At 42.8% G+C, this 23,376-nt stretch overlaps 1 protein-coding gene across 1 annotated transcript in view; it reads right to left on the reverse strand.

Moving 5' to 3' along the window:
• EPB41 (erythrocyte membrane protein band 4.1) overlaps nucleotides 1-18,952 on the reverse strand; it is a 106,267-nt gene extending 87,315 nt beyond the window's left edge. Inside the window, exon 1 of the mRNA XM_087876336.1 lies at nucleotides 18,765-18,952. The gene's annotated coding sequence lies outside the window, so the exon portion shown is untranslated. The remainder of the gene's footprint in view (nucleotides 1-18,764) is intronic.
• Between the last annotated feature and the right edge of the window lie 4,424 nt (nucleotides 18,953-23,376).

Below are 23,376 nucleotides of genomic sequence, written 5' to 3' on the forward strand. Positions count from 1 at the left end.
CAGTGGGGATAATCTCTCTTCTCCCCACCAACACTTGTACTTGACAAATCAGCCGCAGCAAGTCACATTACAGCACAACGTGGGCGGGAGGTGGGGCAAGTAAGTGGGTCACATTCCGCCCGTTGCTTACGTCGTCGATGTCTAAGGCTGCAAATTAACCGAGCTTCTGCTGGAGAGCAATTCTTGATTAGAGGATTACTATTTAGGGTGATAAATGCATCCAGACCAGATCTCTGGCTGCAGAGAGGGTACTAACCACAACACCAGCTTCACCTATTTGAGTGATACAACTACAGGTAATAATAATCACAAATCTCTGTATTAGAGGGCTTTTACAAGGAACGTTTAATACTACTGGTGGTCCTCAGCTTACAACCATTTGGGTTTTTTCTTCTCCACCACATGGGGGAATCCGAAAAAAAGACCAGGTTGCTTTTATGTTCCACAGGGAGTGGCTATGCTTGGGATCAAGCCCCAAAGCATTTCTTTCAAATAGAATAGAATTCTTTATTGGCCAAGTGTGATTGGACACACAAGGAATTGGTCTTTGGTCTCAGTGTACATAAGGAGAATAAAATACATTCATCGAGAATAAAAAGATACAACACTTAATGATAGTCAAGGTTACTAATAAGCTATCAAATCGTGCTAGGAAACAAATAAAAACAATATAAATTGAAAGATACAAGCAACATGATTACAGTCATAAGTGGGAAGAGATAGATACTAGTAAGGAAGAGAAGAATGATAGTAATACAGACTTAATAAATTATTTGACAGTTTTGTGGGAATTAGCTGTTAAGCAGAGTGATGGCATCCGGGAAAAAACTGTTCTTGTGTCTAGTTGTTCTGGTGTGCAGTCATTTAGAGGGTAGAAGTTGAAACCATTTATGTCCAGGATGTGAGGGGTCTGTAGATATTTTCACAGCCCTCTTTTTGACTGGTGCAGTATACAGGTCCTCAATGAAAGGCAGGTTTGAAATCAATTTCAAAGCAGACACATTCCTATTGCATCACAGTTCCCGACTATAAGGCCCATCTTATCTTCCATGGCATCATCACCCTGGTGCCCTTTGTCCTAGTTTAAAGGCAAGTGAAACAGCACTACATTTTGCTTTCTCTGGCCCAAGTAATGGTCCTGACCTATTTCGGTGGCTTCCATTGATTTCCCTCCCCATAAATCATACAGATGGCTTTTTCTACAGCAAAGCAAATAGCCAGAAAAAGTTAATATTCTAAAGTGCTCAGGGCTGCTTCTGGAGCCTAGCAATCCCTCCCCTTAATGTACTCCCCCACCCCCCCTTCCATCTGATCTGGCTGCAGCCTGATCAATATACAGTTCCATTATCCCCCTTATCAAGCCATTCCAGTCTCCCCTGAAACAGGGAAAATAGTTCCTTTCTGCAGCCAGGGGAAGCTTTCAAAAATCAGCCACTATTTCCGCTGTTGTATCGGCCAGATCAAAGCAAGGTCTTTCCAAAGGTTAAGAATAGGTATCATGTTCAAAGGGGGTCTGCGGGCATTCCTGAGAATTCCCACCCAGCCACAGAATGAAACATGATGGGGAAAAAAAAAAACACTAGCAGGAATGATGTGAGAAATGTCAACATCACAATCAATACTTATCAGAAGGAGATCCCTCCCCTCTAGCTGCGTGGCTTTATCCCTTAATATTTTTTTAAAGGGAAACAGTTTTTTTTAAAAATATGCTTCTTTTTTGTTTTATTATATAGCACCATGTCCAGGGGTGAAATCCAGCAGGTTCTGGCAGGTTCTGACAGGTTCTGAAGAACCGGTAGCGGAAATTTTGAGCAGTTCAGAGAACCGGTAATAGAAATTTTGAGTAGTTCAGAGAACCGGCAAATGCCACCTTTGGCTGGTCCCAGAGTGGAGAGAGAATGGAGATTTTGCAGTATCCTTCCCCTGGAGTGGGGTGGGAATGGAGATTTTGCAGTATCCTTCCCCTGACAAACCTGCCAAGCCACGCCCATCAAGCCACACCACGCCCACCAAGTCACGCCCATAGAACCGGTAGTAAAAAAATTTGGATTTCACCACTGACCATGTCCCACTGTTAGACACTTAAGTTGTTTTTTTGGTCAAGATGTCCCAAAGGTGCTTTTTCAAGAGGAAACTGGACTTTTTGGTTTTTCTTTGAAGACGTTTCACTTCTCATCCAAGAAGCTTCTTCAGCTCTCTTGATGAGAGGTGAAACATCTTCAAAGAAAAACCAGAAAGTCCAATTTCCTCTTGAAAAAGCACCTTTGGGACAACCATGACCTGGATGACTGAGAATCTCCATAGACTTTTGGTCAAGATGTTACCACCTTCCTTCTGCCTAACTTGGGAATCTACTTATAGGTAGTCCTCGACTTACGACCAAGCTGGATTCAAAGTTTCAATGGTTTAGTCCTCTTTGTAATCATGTGACTGGGAACCTGGCAACAGAGCTGCATTTATGGCTGATGGCAGTGCCCCACAGTTACGTCAGCACATTTGGTGATGGTTTTGCCAAAAACTGGCAGTCTCAGGTTTTTGACAAAAATGTGCCTTTAGTGAATCATTGGTTTATTTAAACAATTGCAGCACCCATTTTACAACTGCTGCATTCAATTAACAACCACCACAAAAAAAGGTCATAAAATCGGGCCAGTCACCTGGCTGACCTGTTTTATGATGATTGTTAGGAAATGATTTTACCTAACTTGTTGGGTTGGCAATATAAAAACCATCAATATAGCTTTAAGACTGCTGTATTGCATCATACTTTGTCCTGATTGGTTAGCTCTGTAGCCAATGTCCTTAAGAGGGAGCTAGAAACATGGTTTGTTTCTCTTTGATGCTTCTTTGCTGTTTGCTGTGTTTGCTACTGTTTGCAACCTTTTATGTGTATGACTACAACAACTGGTAAGAAGACTTTGTTACTGGATTATCCCTGGACTATTGTTTAACCATCTACTGCTTTATATGTGAATAACCTGAACTGTTTATTGGACTGTGCCTTATTACTATTTCCTAAAAGTAAACATAACTCAGTGTATCTGTGTGTTGGCTGTGTTATTTCATGACTACTCTCCATCGCTTTTCATGTGCACACCCTTGCTACTCAAGGGTTGCTCTGCGAATTCCTCAACAACGATTTACAACACACAACCATAATGGCAGGCTCTGTTATGGTTATGTGTCAAGGACTACCTGTATGATGAAGGCTGTCAAATTTCTAAACGTAGCTATAGTTTGCAGACATTTGTTGATAACCCTGTTCTCATTTTTTAAATTGTTTCCAATTTGGTTATTCTGTGCTTAAAATTTTGTATCTGTGTTTCATTGGTCGGGTACTTTAAATAAAGAAAAATGAAAGGTTGCACTATTTATACACCGGTGTTTTACAGAATCGAGAGAGAGAGAAAGGCCATCCCAAAGAGAGGTGCGTAATGTAAGGATCCAATTTTGCTTGTGCTCCTTAAAAGCCTCGAGTGCCCCTTGCAAAAGTTTGCTACCAAATATTTGTTGTTACACAAGAGGATTATTAATTAGATGATTTGGGGGCAATCATACTAACTACGTTTAATTTAAATTTTATGTAAATGTCAACGCAAGTTAATTAAATGACACTTTCATTCGGTTGGGTTTTGCTTGCTCATATGCCATCAAGACATGTTTTCTAACCCCAGAAAAAAATCCTGCTGTGTGCAAAATGGGGATCTCGAAGGGTTGCTGAAAGCGCATGCATATACACAAAGAGATAGTATTTCTGTTTGAACTCTCTTGCTCTAATGCCAAATCGGGGACAACCAGTAGTAAATTATGATTGTTTCAGGTCTACTTAGCCAATCTGAATGGGAAATCGCGTCAAAGGAGAGGATTTACTTGCATTTGATTCATGGACAATGGTTTTAGTTATATCATAAAAAGCAGGGAGGGACTTCTGTTAAGCGAGAACAAGGAATAAAACTGCTAGTAGCTAGAAACCCACTAACACAGCAATCCATGGTGTCCATGGACCACTGGGGGTCCGCAGAAAAATTATTTGCATGTTTTATATTGCATTAAATCAGGGGTCCTCAAACTACGGCCCCTGGGCTGGATACACGCAATGAATGTTTGTGTTGCTGCAGAGAATCCCCCCCTTTGGGGACTTTTTGTGCGGGTTGGAGGGGGGCAGAAATTCCGACTTGGGCTCTGCTTCAGCCTCCTGGTGTGGGCTTTGGGCGAAGGCTGGAGGGAAGTGCCACTGGTAGCAAAGAGCCAGAGGTCCTTGTTCCAGTGGGACTGCCTCATGACCTGGAACTGACTGACCATCTCAGCCCACTGAGCCTCCTGGCACCAGTACCTGGCCTTGCACTCCCGCAGATCTTCCCTCTGCTTGGAAAGCCTATGCTCATAGTCCTCAGTGAGGTGCTTCTGCTGAGCCTCCTTCTCGGTCAGATTCAATTTAAACTGAGTTGTTTTGCCAACTCTTTCTCGTGGTGGCTGCTTAGCTCCAACAATTGCCTCCTGTTGGGGCCCTAAGGAGCCCAGGTGGGGAGGGGAGGAGTGGCTGGGAGGGGAGGGGCAAGTAGAGGCTGGCGAGGCTCCCCTTGATGTGAGTGACATCGATTTGACCACGCCCACCCAGTCACATGACCACCCAGCCACGTCCACCCAGCCGGTCATTAGGCAGATCGTATTAGCGGTCCGCAGGATTTAAAATTATGAATTTAGTGGTCCCCGAGGTCCGAAAGGTTAGTGACCCCTCCGCTAACAGATTTACTATAATAAAATCTGTTACTTGCACTGATCAGGTAGTCCTCCATTTATGACCATTACTGAGCCCAAAGTTTCTGCTGCTAAGTGAAACATGTGTTAATGAATTTTGCCCCATTTTATGACCTTTCTTTCCGCAGTTGTTAAGTGAATCACTGCAGCTGTTAAATTAGCAACATGGTTGTTAAGTGAATCTGGCTTGCCCACTGACTTTGTCAGAAGGTTGCAAAAGGGATCACGTGACCCCGGGACACTGCAACCGTCGTAAATAGAAGTCAGCTGCCAAGTGTCTGAATTTTGATCGCACAACTATGGAGATGCTGCAATGGTCATACGTGTGAAAAGGGGTCATAAGTCACTTTTTTCAGTGCCATTGTAACTTTGAATGGTCACTAAATGAACTGTTGTTAATCAAGAATTATCTGTAATGCCTACAATGCTGCAATCAAAGCATTGCCTGGATGCAAGCCAAGCTTCAGCTGCATTGCCCTAGGTGCCATTTTATTTTTTTTACTATACTCTGAAGACATTTCCATTCTTCCTTCCTCCATTACCTTTAAGAGTTCAATGTTTTGAAAAACTGGAATTATCCCCTACACACGACTCATCTACTGCTCAGACAAGTTGAGATCCTCTGAAGATCAAACAGCTTGAAACTTACCAAAACACACATTAAGCCAGGAGAGGAGAGTTCTGAGTCTGGACAGAGCCTTGCCAAGGGGCATGAAATTGCTGAGAATTTATGGCAAGAAACCAACAATGTCTCCTTGAAAAAAGGATTAGGCTTGGTGCCACCCAGCCACACAAACAAATCTGCTGTTTGCCCCTTTCTCCTCGGCCTGTTCTAAAAAGCAGACTTGGAAGTCAACCCAGGAAGTTTGCTCAACTCTGAAAAACTGGACAACTGGCAAACAATGCTCCTCTAGCTGGAGAGCCAGTCTTTCAGGTTCCACATTGTGTGAAAACACCCCCAATTCCATTGCAAACAAGGAAACTGGAACCAGTTTTCAACCTGCTGCCAGCTGGCAAAGGCCAGCCTTGAATTTATCAGCCAGCAATGGGGTGGGGGTGGGGGAGTAGTTTAAGGACGGGGTGTGATTCAAGGCAGCTAAAAGCAAACAGGGAGTTGTGCATTCACACTGTAATTGGAAAATCAATTTCCTGGAAGGGCCCGCAGGGAAGGGCCTTCTTTGTGGCTGCCCCAGCTCTCTGGAACCAGTTACCTCCTGAGTTCCGGACCATCCCCACCCTATTGGCCTTCCAAAAAGCGGTGAAGACCTGGCTATTCCGGCAGGCCTGGGGCCGTTGATCTCGCTCTTGTGATCTGGCGAGATCCAGTCATGAATGGTGTGAATGAGTTTTTAATGTTTTTAATGTTTTTTAATTTTTCAGTGTCTTTTTATAATGATTTTTTAAATATATTGTGAGCCGCCCTGAGTCTTCGGAGAGGGGCAGCATATAAATTTAATGAATTAAATTAAATTAAATTAAATTTGATTATTCCTTCCCAACAGGCTGATCTTAGCAGCTGTTCTATCAAGCAAATCCAGCCTAAGGTGTTCAGGTACCCTGATGAGAATCAAGCATTGCCTTAAATCGATGTTTTTCAACCTCGGCAACTTTAAGATGTTGGGAGGTAAAGTTGCATGCAGGCCGGGGAATTCTGGGAGTTGAAGTCCATGTATCTTAAAGCTGTCGAGGTTGAAAAACACTGCCCTAAACCAAATAATACTAGTGTGAAAGCTTTGCAAGTTGACAACTAGGCTGCTAATTGTAGCGTGGCAGTTTGGGTTTCTCTCATAAGCAGTTTCATGTATTACGACCACAATAGGGACCAGAATTTCATTGTGATGAAAGAGAAGTTCTCTGAGAATGGGCTCTTAAAATGAGTCCAAAAGCTTGGAAGACTAAACCTCTAGTCCTGGTGACCTACTCAGATTGGATCCTTCAACATTATCCTGGGATGTGGATTTCAGAAGAGATTTTAACAGAACAGAATAACAGAGTTGGAAGCGACCTTGGAAGTTTTCTAGTCCAATCTCCTGCTCAAGCAGGAGATCCTATACTAGTGATGGCAAACCTTTTCGGCACTGAGTGCCAAAAAGGGAGGGGGCTTCATACATGCATGCACACACTTGTCTGGGTCGCAACCCGGAAGAGGAGCTACCCAGGGCGCATGTGTGTGGCCGAAAATGAACTTTCGGCTTCAGTTTCGGCCAGCTAGTCTTCTAGGTTTCTGCTGCGATGATCAGCTGGTCGGTGCGCATGATCACACAGGAAAATGGAAGACCAGCCCTTCCAGTTTCCAGCAATGCCGCACGCATGAAGGCCAGGTGATCATCGTGCGCACATGTGTGCCAGAAACCCAGAAGAGGAACGGGTGACACCATGCATGCCAGGCAATATGGCTCCAAGTGTCACTTTGGGCCCGCGTGCCATAGGTTTGCCATCATGGCCCTATATCATTTCAGATAAATGGTTGTCCAGTCTCTTCTTTAAAACCTCCAGTGATGGAGCAACCACATTTCTGTTCTTCTTTGCCTTCCATCTTCCTTAGGGTTAATATTTTGAGTTTAGAGAAAAGGAAGATTGCTGAGAGCATCCTTTCCAGTCACTCCATAAGGAGTCCGGGAGAAAGACAGCAATTGTACTGAATCAAGAAAATCACATTTTCCTTATTTGATCCCACAATGCTCAATTCTTGATTTAATCTGAGGCCCATCCCAAGCTCGTGTGTTCTACTTCTTTTCATTGCAACAATTCAATTGTGTGTGGCCGTTTAGAACATCCCACTGGTTTCATGAGGACTTTTATACATACCAATTTGCGGTCTTTCCTGTAACTAATTAACTTGTTCCACTTGCTTGGCCCAGTGATTCACCTGTCAGCTTTCACCACACAAAAAAGCTACAGTAAAAAGCAACCTCAGAGCAGTTGCCAAACCTCTACTGATTTTATTTTGTCAAAACAAGAAAATAAAAATGGTCAATGGTTATTATGTGTTTGTTCTCTTTAACAGAGAATTTATGCATGTAAAAAAAGAAATATCTGACTTTAGAGGAACAAGTACGCCCGATAGTTTTTCTTCTCATTTTAAAACAGTTTTATTTGGAGTTCAGGGAATGTACTTAGCAATGATTATATTTTAATAGTAGGTATTAAACTTCTAAAAATAGTTTATTTACTTTCTGGAACAAAAAATCCCAGACAACTGATATTTGTGAGTTGAAATGTGCTTGGTTTCCTTTAAATAATTTTATTTACATTCTAGGATTATCTGTTTCATTTTCTTGCAATTAAACTACAAACTAACCTTGTTTGTCTCTTGTTATATTGTTACCTTTCAGCTTTGGTATAGTCATAATACATCTTATTTTTAGTCACTGACCGATAGAATACACCAATATAACAAAAACAAGATGTAACATTGAACATTTGAACAAACTCAAAATAGATAAACACTAAAAGGGAAGAGAGAAAAATTGCATTAATTGTTTTACATGGTATAAATTTGTACTATACTAAGTTTTGCCTCTGGGCTCGAGACCTCAAATCTTGTTGTTGCAGTAGTGCAGTGATGGCAAACCTTTTCGGCATCAAGTGCCGAAAAGGTTGCATGGAAACATTGCACGCGCACACATGCACTCTTGTCAGGGCCATGCTTCAGAAACGCTAAACTTCCGGGTTCTAGCACTATCTAGCTGGCTGACATGCATGCACAGGCCGATTTTTGGCATTGTCAAGCGCACAAAGGGATTGCGCTCTGGAAAAGCCAAACTTCCAGGTTCTAGCACGCATGTGCGTCCAACAATCAGCTGGTTGGCGCACATGCACACATCAGTTTTTGACACTGCTGTGCGTGCAAAGGACAACTTATCCTCACGCACACATGCGTGCCAGAAACCCGGAAGACAAACAGGCAAGGCCATGTGTGCCAGGTGGCATGTCTTTGCGTGCCACTTTGGGCAAATGTGTCATAGGTTCGCCATCACGGCAATAGTGTATCTCAGGGGTGTCCAACTGTTGGAAGAAACATCCTTCTGGGTTCTGCTCCAAGTGGGGAAACAGACACTGGAAACATGGAGACTGCTTGGAAAGATGGTTTAATGGTGGACAGGATCACATGGCTTGAGTTCCTGAACAGAAAAAGGGGCGAGATACAGCGAGTCCCCAGGTTTTATGCTCTCTCTGGCTCTGCATTTCTTGGGGCCCCGAAAGAGTATCCTGATTGGTTGTCAGACTCCCAGGGGGTGGGGGTCTTAGCTAGCCTTGCTGGCTGATGGTCACATGTGCTTCCCAGGTCACATGTGGTGAGTTTCTGCTGCTATTGTGTAGAGGGCTAATCCTATCTTTGTTGGCTCTTTGGCAATTCCTACTATGGCTCTGCCTGAAGGAGGCAGATCTTCGTTATGTAGAATAGACTGGCCCAGGCCTTAATGGCCCATTGACAAAGGGTGGGGGGCAGGAAGGTGGGAGCTGCTTTGTCTGTAAAATATGCTTCTCATATTTCTCATCCAGGGAAATATAATATTCTGCCTTTTTCATATTTCCTAAAATATTTCACTCTTCCAGGACAGGGTGCTAACTTCCTACACAACCTTGGCAACTTTATGACTGGTGGACTTCAATTCCCAGAATTTCCTAGCCAGCTGGGGAAGTCAGGGAGTTGCCGTCCACATATCTTAAGGTTGCCCATGTTTTAAAGACACAGTTCTATAATAAAGACATGATGAGCAGAAGTATTTTCAGTATTTTTTTTAAAGTGGCTGAAGATGTTCAAGTGGATGTTGAAGTCCACAAGTCATAAAGTCACCAAGATTGGACACTCCCGGTGTACTTCAAAGGTGCAAATTAAAATGCTCATAAGCCCCTAAATTGTAATATAGTCATATATGGAATTCTGGAAAGCCTTTAAGATCTGACTCTGATCCCAGATCCAGCAGGTCCCCATCAGTAGTGGGTTTCAAAAATTTTTACTACCGGTTCTGTGGGCGTGGCTTGGTCGGCATGGCAGGGGAAGGATACTGTAAAATCTCCATTCCCTCCCTAATCCAAGGGAAGGTTACTGCAAAATCCCCATTTCCTCTCAACCAGCTGGGACTTGGGAGGCAGAGAATAACTACTCAAAATTTCCGCTACCGGTTCTCCAGAACTGGCCAGAACCTGCTGAAACCCACCTCTGGTCCCCATCCTTCTGGCCTATGAATGGCTTTTCCCACAAGCCTTAGGATAGGATGAGGGTGGGGTTCAGGGAGCCTCTTTAATACTGTTTATTTCTGGATGCCCGGGGATGAGCCATGTTGGATGGCAGCTGGATGTTAGCTTTTATGTTTTTTACAGCCTTTATTGTTTTATGATTGCTTAAGAGCTGCTCAGAGTTAACTTATGCTGCATAAGATAGGCAGCTATTTACATCAAAGAGCGAAATCAATAGGTAAAGTCAAAAGAGGAAGTCTGTTAGCAGATAAGCATCATCCTCTGGTGGTGAAGTACAGGTAATCTGTCAGGGAATTGCACAGCAGGTGTCCCAATGACATCAAAGATGCTGATTGGTGTAGTTTTATATAAATAAATATATTTTACATCTATATTTGTAGCAGACAAGATAGTCAGGCAAACAAGAGCATCCAGAGGTAAATCACAGAGCATACAGGGCACACAGAAGAAAAAGGCGGAAAAAAGAGAAATTCCCCCTCCCCACCCATAACAACCAATCACAGTGCAGATTGCCTCAGGCAAGAGCTAGCCGTCTCCAATCAATCATGTACAGTAGTGGCCAAAATTGTGGAAACCTTTTGGGAAAAGTATATTTTCTAAAACTAGCTAATAACACCACTTTTGGGGCGGGGAGTAGTACCATAAAATTATGTATTAATGGAAAGATAATTGAATCAAGAATGTAATGCGATAACTTTTATGAAGGATTTGCTATTAGAATAGCAGTTACAATATAAAGAAGAAAGTGAAACACGTATAAAAAATGAGATATACAAAAATTATCACCATAGAAAAAAATGAGATATACAAAAATGATCACCATGTCAGTTAATACTTAGTTGGGTAACCTTTAGCATGAATTATGGCCTTACAATGTCTTCCCATGGAATGAACCAAGTCTTTTAGTTCTGCAGCTGTTATAATGTGAAACCAAGATTGAAGGATGGCTTCTATTAACTGGGTTTTTTTGCTGGGTTGCTTCTGACTAACAAGTTTCTTAAGGTCTGGGCTATTCCCAGGCCATTTCAGCAGTAGAATATGATTATTTTGAAATGCCAAAAAAAAAGTGGTGTTATTAGCCATCAAATCTAAAAAATACACTTTTCCCAAAAGGTTTCCACAATTTTGGCCACTACTGTATAATAACTGTGTGTTTTGGCTCATTGTACCACCTCACTGTTCCAACTACTAAATTAATATCTTAACATATCGTTGAGTTACAGTCATTCATTTAGCAACTATTCAAAGTTACAATGACACTGAAAAAAAATCGAATTATGATTGGTCCTCACACTTATGACCATCACACCATCCCCATGGTCAGATGAATAGTTACTAAATGAATGTTTGCAAGTTGAGGATTATCTGTACAATATATAATACAGGTAATCCTTGATTTACCACCTTTTGTTTGACCACCAAAGTTACAATGGTACTAAAAAAATATTGACTTATGACCAGTCCTCACATTTATGAATTGTCACAGCTTTTGCACAAGATCACAAGATCAATATTCAGCTGCTTGGCAACTGGCATGTATTTATAATGATTGCAGCATCCTGGGGTCACGTGATGATCCTTTGCAGCCTTCTCCGTTGGCTTCCAACAAACAAAGTCAATGGGGAAAGACAGATTCACTCAGCGACTGCATGAGTCACATAACTGTGGCGATTCACTTAACAACCATGGCAAAGATTATAAACAGCAATAGCACTTACATACCGCTCCACAGTGGTTTATGGGCCTCTCTAAGCGGGTTACAGAGTCAGTATATTGCCCCAAAACAATCCTTATTTTACTGTCCTTGGAAGGATGGAAGGCTGACTAAACCTTGAGCCTGTGCCCCATTTTTGGCCACAACGGCCTCCTGCAGTCCTCTGCCAGTGAAAGTTTTCTCTGGCAGAGGCACAGCACGCCGGTCCTTTGCTGTTTCCAAGCTGGCCACACGGGTCAGATCTAAGCACCCCATGGGCCAGATGCAGCCCATGGACCTTGAGTTTGACACCCCTGCTCTAGATTGTAAATTTAACTGAAGATTACGGTTGCATCTGCCATTCACAAAGCACCCTACCATTCAAATCGTGAGATATCCATTTTTAATACAGTATCCCGGATCACCAAAAATTTATGCTTTGCAGCCACGTGAACTAAACTGCTGAGAATCAGCACCATCAGAGGAATGTCAGAGTTTGCAGAAATAAAAAGAAGGAAATTAAAAAGGGGTGTTAACTTCCCTTTCATAAAAGCAAGCTCATGAGAATTGAGCATGCTTCGTGATTACAAAATGCTGAATCTGGCTAGGTAAGTGTCTGGTTAGCCCCAAAAAAGGAGTACTTCAACTACAACGTTTCCTTGTAGTTCCCATTTTGAAGAATATTAAACAGAAACCTATTTGCATACATCAGCAACCACATGATAATGACTAAATTTTTTTTTGTTTCTTTCTCTGTTTTTCACTTTCATCAATCAGCAATGTGTTAAAAATTCCCCGGCGTCTTTTCCCCCTTGTGGTCTGTTTATTGACTTGGCTGCATTTTCCAAGCAACTTGCAGCACTTCTGGCAATGTCAAAACTGCCAATGAATCAGCACTGTCAGAGACAAACCAGAATTTTCTCAAAGTTTCTAAGAAAAAAAAAATAGATAGCATTTTTCTGTCAAAATTTGCTTAACGTTTTTCCCCCCCAAGACATCTTTTCTTTTTTGACATTTGCATTTCTGATGCAAAATTTCTAATATTTCCCCTGGAAACATATTTTTCCAAGCGCTTACTAAATAAGAATGGTAAAAATAATCAGGAGTCTGGTACAGCCTTTTCTGACTGGTGTAACGAGTTTCATTGAGAACATAAGCTTTTGTGTGGCTTATGTTTGGATGGGCAGAGGGGGCTGGACTGATGTAGGTTTTAAATTGGGGTGAGGTGGGAGAAAAGAGAGGGATAGACAGGCTGATGGTGCAGAGGCAGGTTATACATGATCCAGATTAAAAATACTTCATTAACAACAACTGTAATGTGTTTAAAATTCACTGCGTTTGCTGAGACCTTTTGGGATCAGTTGAAATTTTTTGATGCATGAATTCAGCAACATCCCCATTCAACAGGGCTTTTAAATTCTCAATTTGCCAAAACAGTCACTTCGAAGTAGTTATAATGTTAATAACAATGATTTCTTCATCAACTTTCAAGCTAAAGAAAACTGATGTGTGAAAGATAGGAAACATTTTTGATCCCCACAAATGCTTTTTAAATGCTCCCTTCAAGGGAACCACAAGCCAAAACCCCCAGCCTTCCACTTCTTATGATGTCTGTGTACTTTCCCTTATGCAGCTCTCAAACAAACCATTTTCCTTCGTCCCCCCAAAAAAGAAGCCCTGACTACTCAAATATTTAACCGAAATAGGATAAGCTCTTGTGATAGGCTTAAAGGGCAGCTTGTGTGCATTTGTGCCATCAAAATGCTAGAGAATTCAAGTATGAAGAGTCTTAGGTTTGCCCAACCTACTGCAAACACTGACCTGGGAATAAGTCTCATTGAACTCCACAGGATTTACAGTACTTCTGAGCAAACAAGGATAGGATTACATGGATTTTAATTTACAGTTTAAAATCAAAAGCCTGCAGTCTGGGTGGGGGGTGGGCTGCTGGGGGTTCGCAGGGGTTTGGGAGAACCTCTAGCTAAGATTCTGTGCAGTTTGGAGAACCCCCAAATCCCACTCCTGGCTGGCCCCGCCTATCCCACCCCGCCCCTCCCAGGAATCCCCACGTGGCCCCTTTTGGATGCAGGCTCGGGGGGGGGGGGCAAAAAATGGGCCTACCGGAAGTTCAGGAAGGTCAGAAACAGGCGTATTTCTAGCCTCCAGAGGGCCTCCAGAGCCTGGGGAGGCCGTTTTTCCCCTCCCGAAGGCTCGAAGGAAGCCTCTGGAGCCTGTGGAAGGCAAAAACACACACATACCCACCGTGATGCAGGAGGCTGACTAGGCCACCATGGCCACGCCCATCCAGCAACCGGGCAGAGAACCCCTTGCTAAAATTTTTGAAGCCCACCCCTGCTGCAGTCTCAAAGAATCTGATGCCAGGCTTGCAAGGAAAACAACTACGTGAAGGACTGCTATTCCCTGCTGGCATCCTTAGCTTTCTTTGATCCCTTTCTAGCAGCTTTGCTGAGGAAGAAATTCTATAGCAGGGTTTTTCAAACTTGGGAACTTTATGATGTGTGGACGTCAACTCTCAAAATTCCCTAGCCACGTTTGAAAAACATTGTTCTTTCATAAAGACATGCTCAGCTGAAGTATTTTCAGAAGTGCTGAAAGTTAAAACACTATTAACACCATGAGAACACCGCAGTGGCGCAGTGGTTAGAGTGCAGTACTGCAGGCTACTTCTGCTGATCACCGATTGCCATCAGTTTGTCAGATCGAATCTCACCAGGCTCAAGGTTGACTCAGCCTTCCATCCTTCCGAGGTGAGTAAAACGGCGACCCAGATTGTTGTGGACAATAGGCTGTAAAGCACTGTAAAGCGGTATATAAATCAAAGTGCTATTGTTATTGCTATGAGGCACATCTTTCAGATGCCAGGGGAATTATAAATGACCAGCTGAAAGACCAGGATTGCTCTTTGATAATTCTGCCTGGTTTTATCTTTCCATTTTCAATGTGTTTCTTTTTCCAGGCTAAACTGTTCCATTTCTAAATGTTTCATAATCAAGAATGCATTCCCATATGTTTGTCAGCAAAACTGCTCAGCATCATTCCATTATCTGCAGGCATCTGCTAATATCTTCTCTAATCAGCATGGCTAACTTTTGCAAAATCTTGAGATTCCTTCCAGTAAACACATCCTGCACTCCCACCTCTTATTTCCCAGTACACTAGCCCTTGATTTACAATGCTAACTGAGCCTGGAATTAGTCATAAATTGTGGCGGTCATTAAGCAGATCATCACGTGAACGTGACTGATTCTGCAACCCTTTTTCGCAATGGTTAAGTGAATGTTGCAGTTGTTAAGTGTACATGATGATTGTTGAGGAGACCTATTTTAGGCAGTGGGCATTTTTTTGCCTGAAACCAGAAATAAACACCTTTCTGCAAAATAAGTCATCAATTGCAGTCACATGGCTGCAGGATGCTGCAAATGGTCATAGAGGCTGGTTGCCAAGCACCCAAACTACAATCATGTGCCTGCAGGGGGTGCACCATCAGAACATGAAATCCAGGTTCTATGGGGGCTTTTTTTGGGTTTGTCATAATTTCTAATGACATTTCAAATGCCTAAGTAACCAATTATAAGTATCTATCTGTACCTCTTCTGGCATCCGTCTTCCTTCTTAGTGGATGCCTACCTTGTCCAACCTGAGACCATCTAACTGGCCTAGACATCATCCTTATCTATCACTTGCCAAACTCTATGCTGGTTCTGAATAATGGAGAGAGACTCTTATTGGATATAGGTATGGAATTTTAGTATGGAGTATGGAATTGCTAGAATGCTGGACTATGTTCACTTGCTAGGCTCAATTAAAGAGGTACAACAGAAGAAAAGACAGGGTTTATGCAAGATCCTAGCCCATGTTGTAATTCTTCAACATTAAACGCCAGCCAAACTTACTCGAAGGCACAGTGTGTACAACATAGAAGTCTTCAACTTACAGCCACAATTTAAGTTGCTAAGTGAGACATTTAAGTGAGTTTTGTTCCACTTTATGACCTTTCTTGCCACAGATGTTAAATGAAGTTGTTAAGCTAGTAACACGGTTAAGTGAATCTGGTTTCCCAAGCTCCCTCCCTCCCTCCCCCCTCTCTCTCTCACCACAGCCTTGCCCATGCATGTTAATGAAGTCTGTAGATTTCATTGAGAAATCCCCAGGATGTAACCCACACACTTTTCCACAGGACTGGGTGTGGTTATACAGCAGGGTTTCAAACATAACAACTGATGAAGCACAACATCACATGACAGAACCTGATGCTACAAAAAAAATTTCTGAAAAAATTAAATAAGAAGCCAGTCCAAGATCATTTGCTTAGTTGAAGAGTTCCAATGTCACTTTTAAAGTTCATGCTGCATCATTCAGACAATCCTTCCTGTTGCCTGCCATGCCTAGTATTTCTGATTAAGCCAGCTCCAGTTAGGATTATGTTTGTTGTGCAACAGAAATGTAAAAGGAAAACAGAAATTATGCATTTTGGGAATATATAACCCTCCCCTTACTAAAATCTGCCACAAACATGATGTAAATAGCTGATAGATATGAAAAACTCCAGGGTATACAAAGTATGCTATAGTGTTAGCATCTTCACAATTTAACCCAGACAGTGTAGGAATAATATAGATATTAACAAGAGGGAGTTCTCAAATTATAAAGGAAACACAAGGGAAAACCATCTAGTGAAATGTGCTAATGGCAAACACCTAACTTTATATTAATCTTGGGAGGGATTTTCTCATCTTTTGAGAGAGAAAAAATGGAGATGAACAAGAAACAGAATGCACAGGAATGAGAAGCATCTATAGATCAGGGCTTCAGAAGGAAAAGCTCCAATTAAAATATCCACTTCCCTGGTTTGCAAAGCTCCTTATGCAAATGACAGCCAGTAATTGCACAACAAGCAGTTCGAATATCCGACATTAGAAACTTCCAAACCAATCTCAAGTAAGCAAACCATGCATTCTTTCAGGAAGCTGCTGTGAATTATGAGACCTATTTAGGAATACTGATCCTTCAGCCATGTGCACCATAAAGTTGACACGTTCTAGCCTTGCAAAGTCGGTCTTGCAGAGCTTCCTAAGTTTCAGGGTTGCGCTGCCCTGAGCTTGTCAAATCCAAGATCCCAGCCCCGTGATTGGTACGGTTAGTACTTGAGAGCATTTTCTCCATCTAGGGGTATACAGTACTTGCCAGCTAAGGATACATTACACATATGCAATGAAGCAGCCGCCAGTCAACATGGCTACTGTATTACCAAACCAGCATTAATTTTTAAAGTAACACAAGTCTTTTATTTTTTTAAAGGGAGATTGCCATATCAGACTCAAGCAGGATTCTAAAGGCTTGTGATGGGAGACGATCATCCTTAGCATTTCCTGGTTCTTTGCAGAAACCAAGATCCTTTCTTAGTTTCTGCCCCAGGCTGCTCCCCACCAGATTTAATACATAAATATTGCATCACTGCTGCCATAAAGTGGGTTTTTTATGGATTTATATTTGTTATGATTTTTAATATTGTTAAGTCACCCAGGTCAGTCACCTGTGCGCAAGTTGGGTGACCATATGCATTGTTTAATAATTAAATGAATTTCTTTGCAAGGTTTTATTATTGTCCCCAGTTGTGGCATTACAGCTACTCTACCTTTAACCTGCTCTGAAAGCTGAGGTGGCAAAACAAACTGTAAGAAAAGTTTCTTTTGCCTTCCACCCTTGTTGTAGATTGCTGAATTCCAAGCCAGACAACAAAATGCACCCAGGCTCTGACACAGGATCCAAGAGATCAGATGTTCCCCAGGAGAAATTCCTCAAGGATTGCAACCTGATTGCAATTTAGTTTCCTTGGCTGGAATTTGAAAACTTCAAGGGATAAACCTTTTGCAATCAAAATAATGAAGGTGGCAGTAAGCAACCATAAGAGCCCAATCAGCTGATTTTGGAAAGTAAACAGCTGTGCCTTCCCAGCTTTTTATTTCCCTCCCCTGAAAGGGAAAGGGACAAGAAACATTTCTGTGATGAGCAAGGCATGACCACCAGGAATCTGGTGGCATCCCCTTTTCCCATTGACAAATTTTAGGAAGAGGCACAAGCGTTCATAGGCTGCAGCTCTTTTTGTCAAACGCATGGAGTGCTCTATGCATCTGATGGAGACAGCTGCAGTTCAAGGAAAGCTGGTGCCTTTTCGTAAAAATTTGCCAACTAGAAAAGGGCGCCCCACACTCACGATTATTATTTTTAAATAAAATTTATAATTTTTATTATAACACATATATGACATTCACATAACATACAACATATATATATATCTTATCATTTTTAAGCATCGTTTCATCATGGTCTTCCTTCTATTATTTTGTCTTTTTTATTTTTATTATTATTATTATTATTTTTTGCCACCGGGTTCTACCACCGTCCTCCCCAGGGTCAACAAACCCCAAAAAGAGGCAAGGGCAAACGCAGGCCCCTGTCCGCGACACTCCGTCCATTAGCAACTCGGAATCCTTTTCTGTTTTTTTGTTTTGTTTTGTTTTCCCCATAAATTACTTTTCTGCTGATTAATGGCACCGGGAACTTCACCGCACCCCGGCGCACAAACTGCAAAGTCATTCCAAGCATTCCCCAGGGAAGAAAATAAAAGCAGGTGACGCGAGTGAACAAGTTCCCCGGGTTTGCAAGCTCGGTGCATAACCCTAAAAAAAAAAGGGGGGGAGCCAGTTCGACCCTCCGATCGGGGAAATCCCACCCACCGTAATCTCTCTCTTTCCCCCCCCCACCTTCCCTCCCCTTGTCTTTTTATTTGCAGTCATGCGGGCGCCCTCCCCGCAAGAATCCCAGATTTGGGGATGGGAGGATGGGGGGATGGGAGGGAGGGGGGAGGGAAAGGAGGAGGATTCCCTTATCCACAGCCCCCCCTCCTTTTTCCCCCCCACCTGCAACGACTTGGAAAGGAGGGAAACCCCCCTTCCCCTCTCCCCCCCCCCGATTCTGATCCCCATGCCGTTCTCCGCATCCTTCTTCCTTTCCAGCTGGCAAAACTCCCCCGGGTCCTCCGGGTCGGCAACGCATCCCACCTTGTCCTTCGCAAAACTACCCTTACCTGCACCGCGCGGGTTCTTCTTCGCCCAGCAGGCCGGAGCGACCCCGACGGCCGTGGGAAAGTTTTCACTTCTTCGCCCTTTTAAAAGGAGGCGGGGAAAACCCAGCAGTTCCGCGCTCCCCCCCCCCCCCACTTTTCGGCTTCCAGCCGCTCCGGAGACTCCTTTCCCACCTGCCCCTGGGTGCCCACCTACCTCCTCTGACGTCACGCCAGCGGCCCGGGCCACGCCTTCCCCCGCCGCTCGCAGCGGTCATTGGCTAGCGGTCCTGCCCTTCATTTCCCTAAGGGCTCAGCCTTCTCGGAGCTGGCTGGCGGGTGTCGCAGGTGAAGCTGTGACGTCAGAGGCGAAGCGGGCAAGCTTTGCTTTGTTTTCGTTTTTCTTAAGGGGAACCCGAGTTAAGGTCTGGCTGCAAAGGAAGGGCAAAGGCAGAAGTCAAATTTTGGGGGTTTCTTTGGGGAGGGAGGGAGGGGTTGAGTTAATCCCTCTCTCTTGCAGTATTGCTCTTGTTTTTCTTTCTTTTCTTTCTTTTTATTCCAGCTTTATCTGCCATCTGCTGTCATGGATTGACAGTCTGGTGTGTGGGAATTGAGCCTTCATCTGCTAAAATGATGAATCTGGTTGCTTTACCTCCGTAATCCCGGCTTATCTATATTATTTATTCTTTTTTTTTTTTTTATCAAGTTCCTTTTCATTACAGGACACAAAATAGCTTCCACGCTCGGTTTTTCCCATACATCCTAGCAGTGGTGGGATTCGAGTAATTTAACAACCGGTTCTCTACCCTAATGGTTTCTTCCAACAACCAATTTGCCAAACTGTTCAGAAAGTTAACAACCGGTTTTCCCGAAATGATGCGAACTGGCTGAATCCCACCACTGCATCCTAGCCATAGGTGTTCCCTTGGATGTTTACACAACAGATAAACTGCCTTACAGATCCCAATACAATTATGATTTCCCCAGTTTGAGAAGCTTTAATCGGAGACCTTCCCAAGCAGGGTAATTAGCATGGTTCTTAACCTTGGCAACTTGAAGATGGGCAGATTTCAAGTTGCCAGGGTTGAAAAACACTGAATTAAACCATACTAAAAAATTTTTCAAGAAAAAGCTTTGATAATTCCCTTGCTGGACAATTGCAAACATTACTGTTCAAAGCAAGGCCTTTGTAATATTTCATTCTTTTTATCAACTATCCCCAACAGATCAAAACTTGGTGACAATTCAGTCCTTTTTCTGATTCCTTGCTAATTCACTAAAAATCTCTCCAAAATGCTTATTGCAATTTCCATCAAACATAGAAGGAAGCCCTTTATTACAATCTTTCTACCCCAGCCCCTCCATACAGGTAGTCCTTGACTTATGATCAACATTGAGACCAGAATATCCATTGCTAAGTAAGGCGGTTGTTAAGTGAATCATGTCCAATTTTATGACCTTTTTGCCATGGTTGTTAAGCAAATTATTGCAGTTTTTCAGTGAATCTTGCAATCGTTAAGCGACTTCACCTTCTCCCACTGATTTTGGTTCTCAGAAGCCAGTTGGGAAGGTTGCAAATATCCATCATGTGACTGTATGATGCTACAATCATAGTAATTACATCGTTGTTGTTAGTTGCGAAGTCATGTCCGACCCATCGCGACCCCATGGACAACTTTCCTCCAGCCCTTCCTGTCCTCTACCATCCTCTGGAGACCTGCCGGATCAGGTGATCCGGTCTGAACCGGGGGCATTTCACCCTTGAATCCCATCCTCCCCTCTCAGGCCACCAAGGTGAAAAGATTGGTGACGGCTGTTTTAAAGGCAACAGTACAATCAATTTTCATTTCAGTTTATCAGCTGAACTGCCTTTCCAGGTTTTTCAGAAGCAAAGAAAACTTGGTAATAAGTAATCAACTTTTCAACTTTGTTTGCCTTAGTGTCTGTCCCATTTAGTTACAGGGTCCAATTGTTTTCCCCCTAATTCTGAAGCTTATTGTGCATCATGTGCCAAGGGGGGTTGCTGTCTGCCAGCTTTCTATAGTGTGTGACCCAGACGAGGCTTGAGAGGGAGAGACTGGCCCAAGGTCACCCAGCTGGCTTCCATGCCTAAGGGAGGATTAGAACCGGGATCTCCCTCCCTATTCCTAATCCAATGCTTTTATCACTACACCACACTGGCTCTCCGTCAGCCAATGTTAACATAGTAAATATATTCACAGCAAACTTAAGTAGCCCCATTTCATTTGTTCCAGTTGGTGCCTGGAAGTAAGACTCAGAGCTCTATTATGATCTTTATACAGGGATGCAACCACAACTGTGCCCAAAATTTCCATTGCTAAGCAAGACAGTTGCTAAGTGAGTTTTTTGCCTCATTTTGCGACCTTTCTTGCACATTTAAGCAAATCACTGCAGCTGTTCAAGGAATCATCCGTCATTAAGCGAATCTGGCTTCTCCCATTGATTTTGCTTGTTGGAAGCTGGCTGGGAAGGTTACACGTGGCGTTCACATGAACTCAGGACAATGCAACTATTATAAACATGAGCCGTGGTGGCGCAATGGTCAGAGGGCAGTACTGCAGGCTCCTTCTGCTGCCTGCTGGCTGACTGCAATTTGGCAGTTCGAATCTCACCAGGGTCAGGGTTGACTCAGCCTTCCATCCTTCCGAGGTTGGTAAAAACGAGGACCCAGATTGTTGGGGGCAATAGGCTGACTCTGTAAACTGCTTAAAGAGGGCTGTAAAGCACTGTGAAGCGGTGTATAAGTCTAAGTCCCATTGCTATTGCTATAAATACGCATCAGTGGCCATGTGCCGGAATTTGGATCACATGATCATGGGGATGCTGCAACAGTCATAAGTGTGAAAAACGAGTCATAAGTCTTTCCTTTTTTTTTTTTCAGGAACTTTGAGCAGCCACTAAACGAATGGGTATAAGTCGGGAACTACTGATCAGTGGTGGGTTCCTCCTGGTTCAGCCCGGTTCGCGAGAGCCGGTAGCAGTGACGATATGACGTCACCGAACCGGTTCTCTGTCTTCGGGAGCTGGGCCCTCCTGCCCGCCCCTGCATTATTTTGACCTTATATGTCTGCTTTTTTCGTCCAGCTGAGAGGTGCGGCAGAGCGGATTGCTGCACCTCAGCTGGGCAGATTCGCAACGCGCTTGCGCAAAGCGCAAGTTTGGTGCCCTGCAAGCGAACCGAGCACGCGTGCAGCGATCGCGTGCAAAACACACGACCGAAGAGGCAATTGCGCGCGAAGTGCGTACACGAAGAGAACCGGTAGTAAAGCCGGTTAGAACCCACCCCTGCTACTGATATACCTTTATGAACGAGGGAAGGATTTTTGCCGGCCTGCAAAACAGTACCTATTGAAGCCCAACCTCCCCTGTGGTTTTGGAAAATGCTTCCAAAAAATTGCTTTTGTTCTCATTAATCTCAGCTCCCTTTGCAGGCTGTTTTTTTTCTGATCTCTCGGTTGTGTTGGCATGACACCTCTGCCACACTTAAAGAAGCCTCCGGGCACTCAGCTCAGTTTTCTGTGGTTGCGTAGCACTACAGACCATAAATTAAGCAGAAGTAGCATTCCTCCTCGAGAAAATCTAACAAGACTCCCGTTTTTTTTCCTGCTTTCAAACATGCCTTATAAAGCAGGTTTCTTCGGTCAAGTTTTTTTCCCATTTTTAGTTCAGTGGTGTCCTATCTTGGCAAGTTTAAGACTTGTGGACTTCAACTCCCAGAATTCCCCAGTACTGGCTGGGGAATTCTGGGAGTTGAAGTCCACAAGTCTTAAATTTGCCAAGGTTAGAGACTCCTGTTTTAATGTATAACACTGTCTCTGATGCCATTAAAATAATATTAAATTTTATTCCAGTTTATATAAACATTCAGAAGAAAAGATAGATTTTGGAATGGCATTAGATAAGAGCATTGTGCAGCTGTTTACCGACTTCATATTTTCTTTGGCGACTGTAATCTTAGATATCCAATCCACTGTTGCATTAGAGGAATAGTGCTTAATTTAAAACTATTAGCTGAAAGGCCAATTTAGCTGTCATTTCCTTTATTACAAAATCAATGTAGTCATTTAGCTTCTACTCAGCAGTGTTGAGAATTATACTAACTATGTGTAATTGGGCTAGGCTACAATTTGCTTAACCATGTTTTTTTTTAAATAAACCCCAGTTAAGACAAAAATTAAACTATTACAATAATGCAAAGCATCAGCATTAAAACACCTGACTTTGAAAAAAAATAAAAACACCTTTTGCAGTATCCCAGGTCCTAAATGCTGATATCTTTTGTACCTTTATTAAGATACCTTTATTAAAAATTCAACTTTTAGTGTTGGCCTTTCTGTCCCATTTGTTTTCCATAGGTTGTTCTTATTCTACTTTTTATTTTAAAATGGCTTTTTGCATTTATATTCCACTTTTAAAAAGACAAATATAGAAAAAATTATTTAAATAAAACAATTTAAACAACCTAAAGGTGAAACAAACTTTCCTAGCCTCTGTAAAATCCCTACTGTACTGGATTATTAGTAACCAGTTCTGATCACAAATATTTGATCTGGAAAAGGACAGAGAGATAAAATGTTTAGAAGGTCATCCTTGTTTTCTGAGTAATAATCTCAGA

The sequence above is a fragment of the Pantherophis guttatus genome, chromosome 10, assembly GCF_059756535.1.
Source record: "Pantherophis guttatus breed Tessera chromosome 10, ASM5975653v1, whole genome shotgun sequence".
In the NCBI taxonomy this organism is placed as follows: Eukaryota; Metazoa; Chordata; class Lepidosauria; order Squamata; family Colubridae; genus Pantherophis; species Pantherophis guttatus.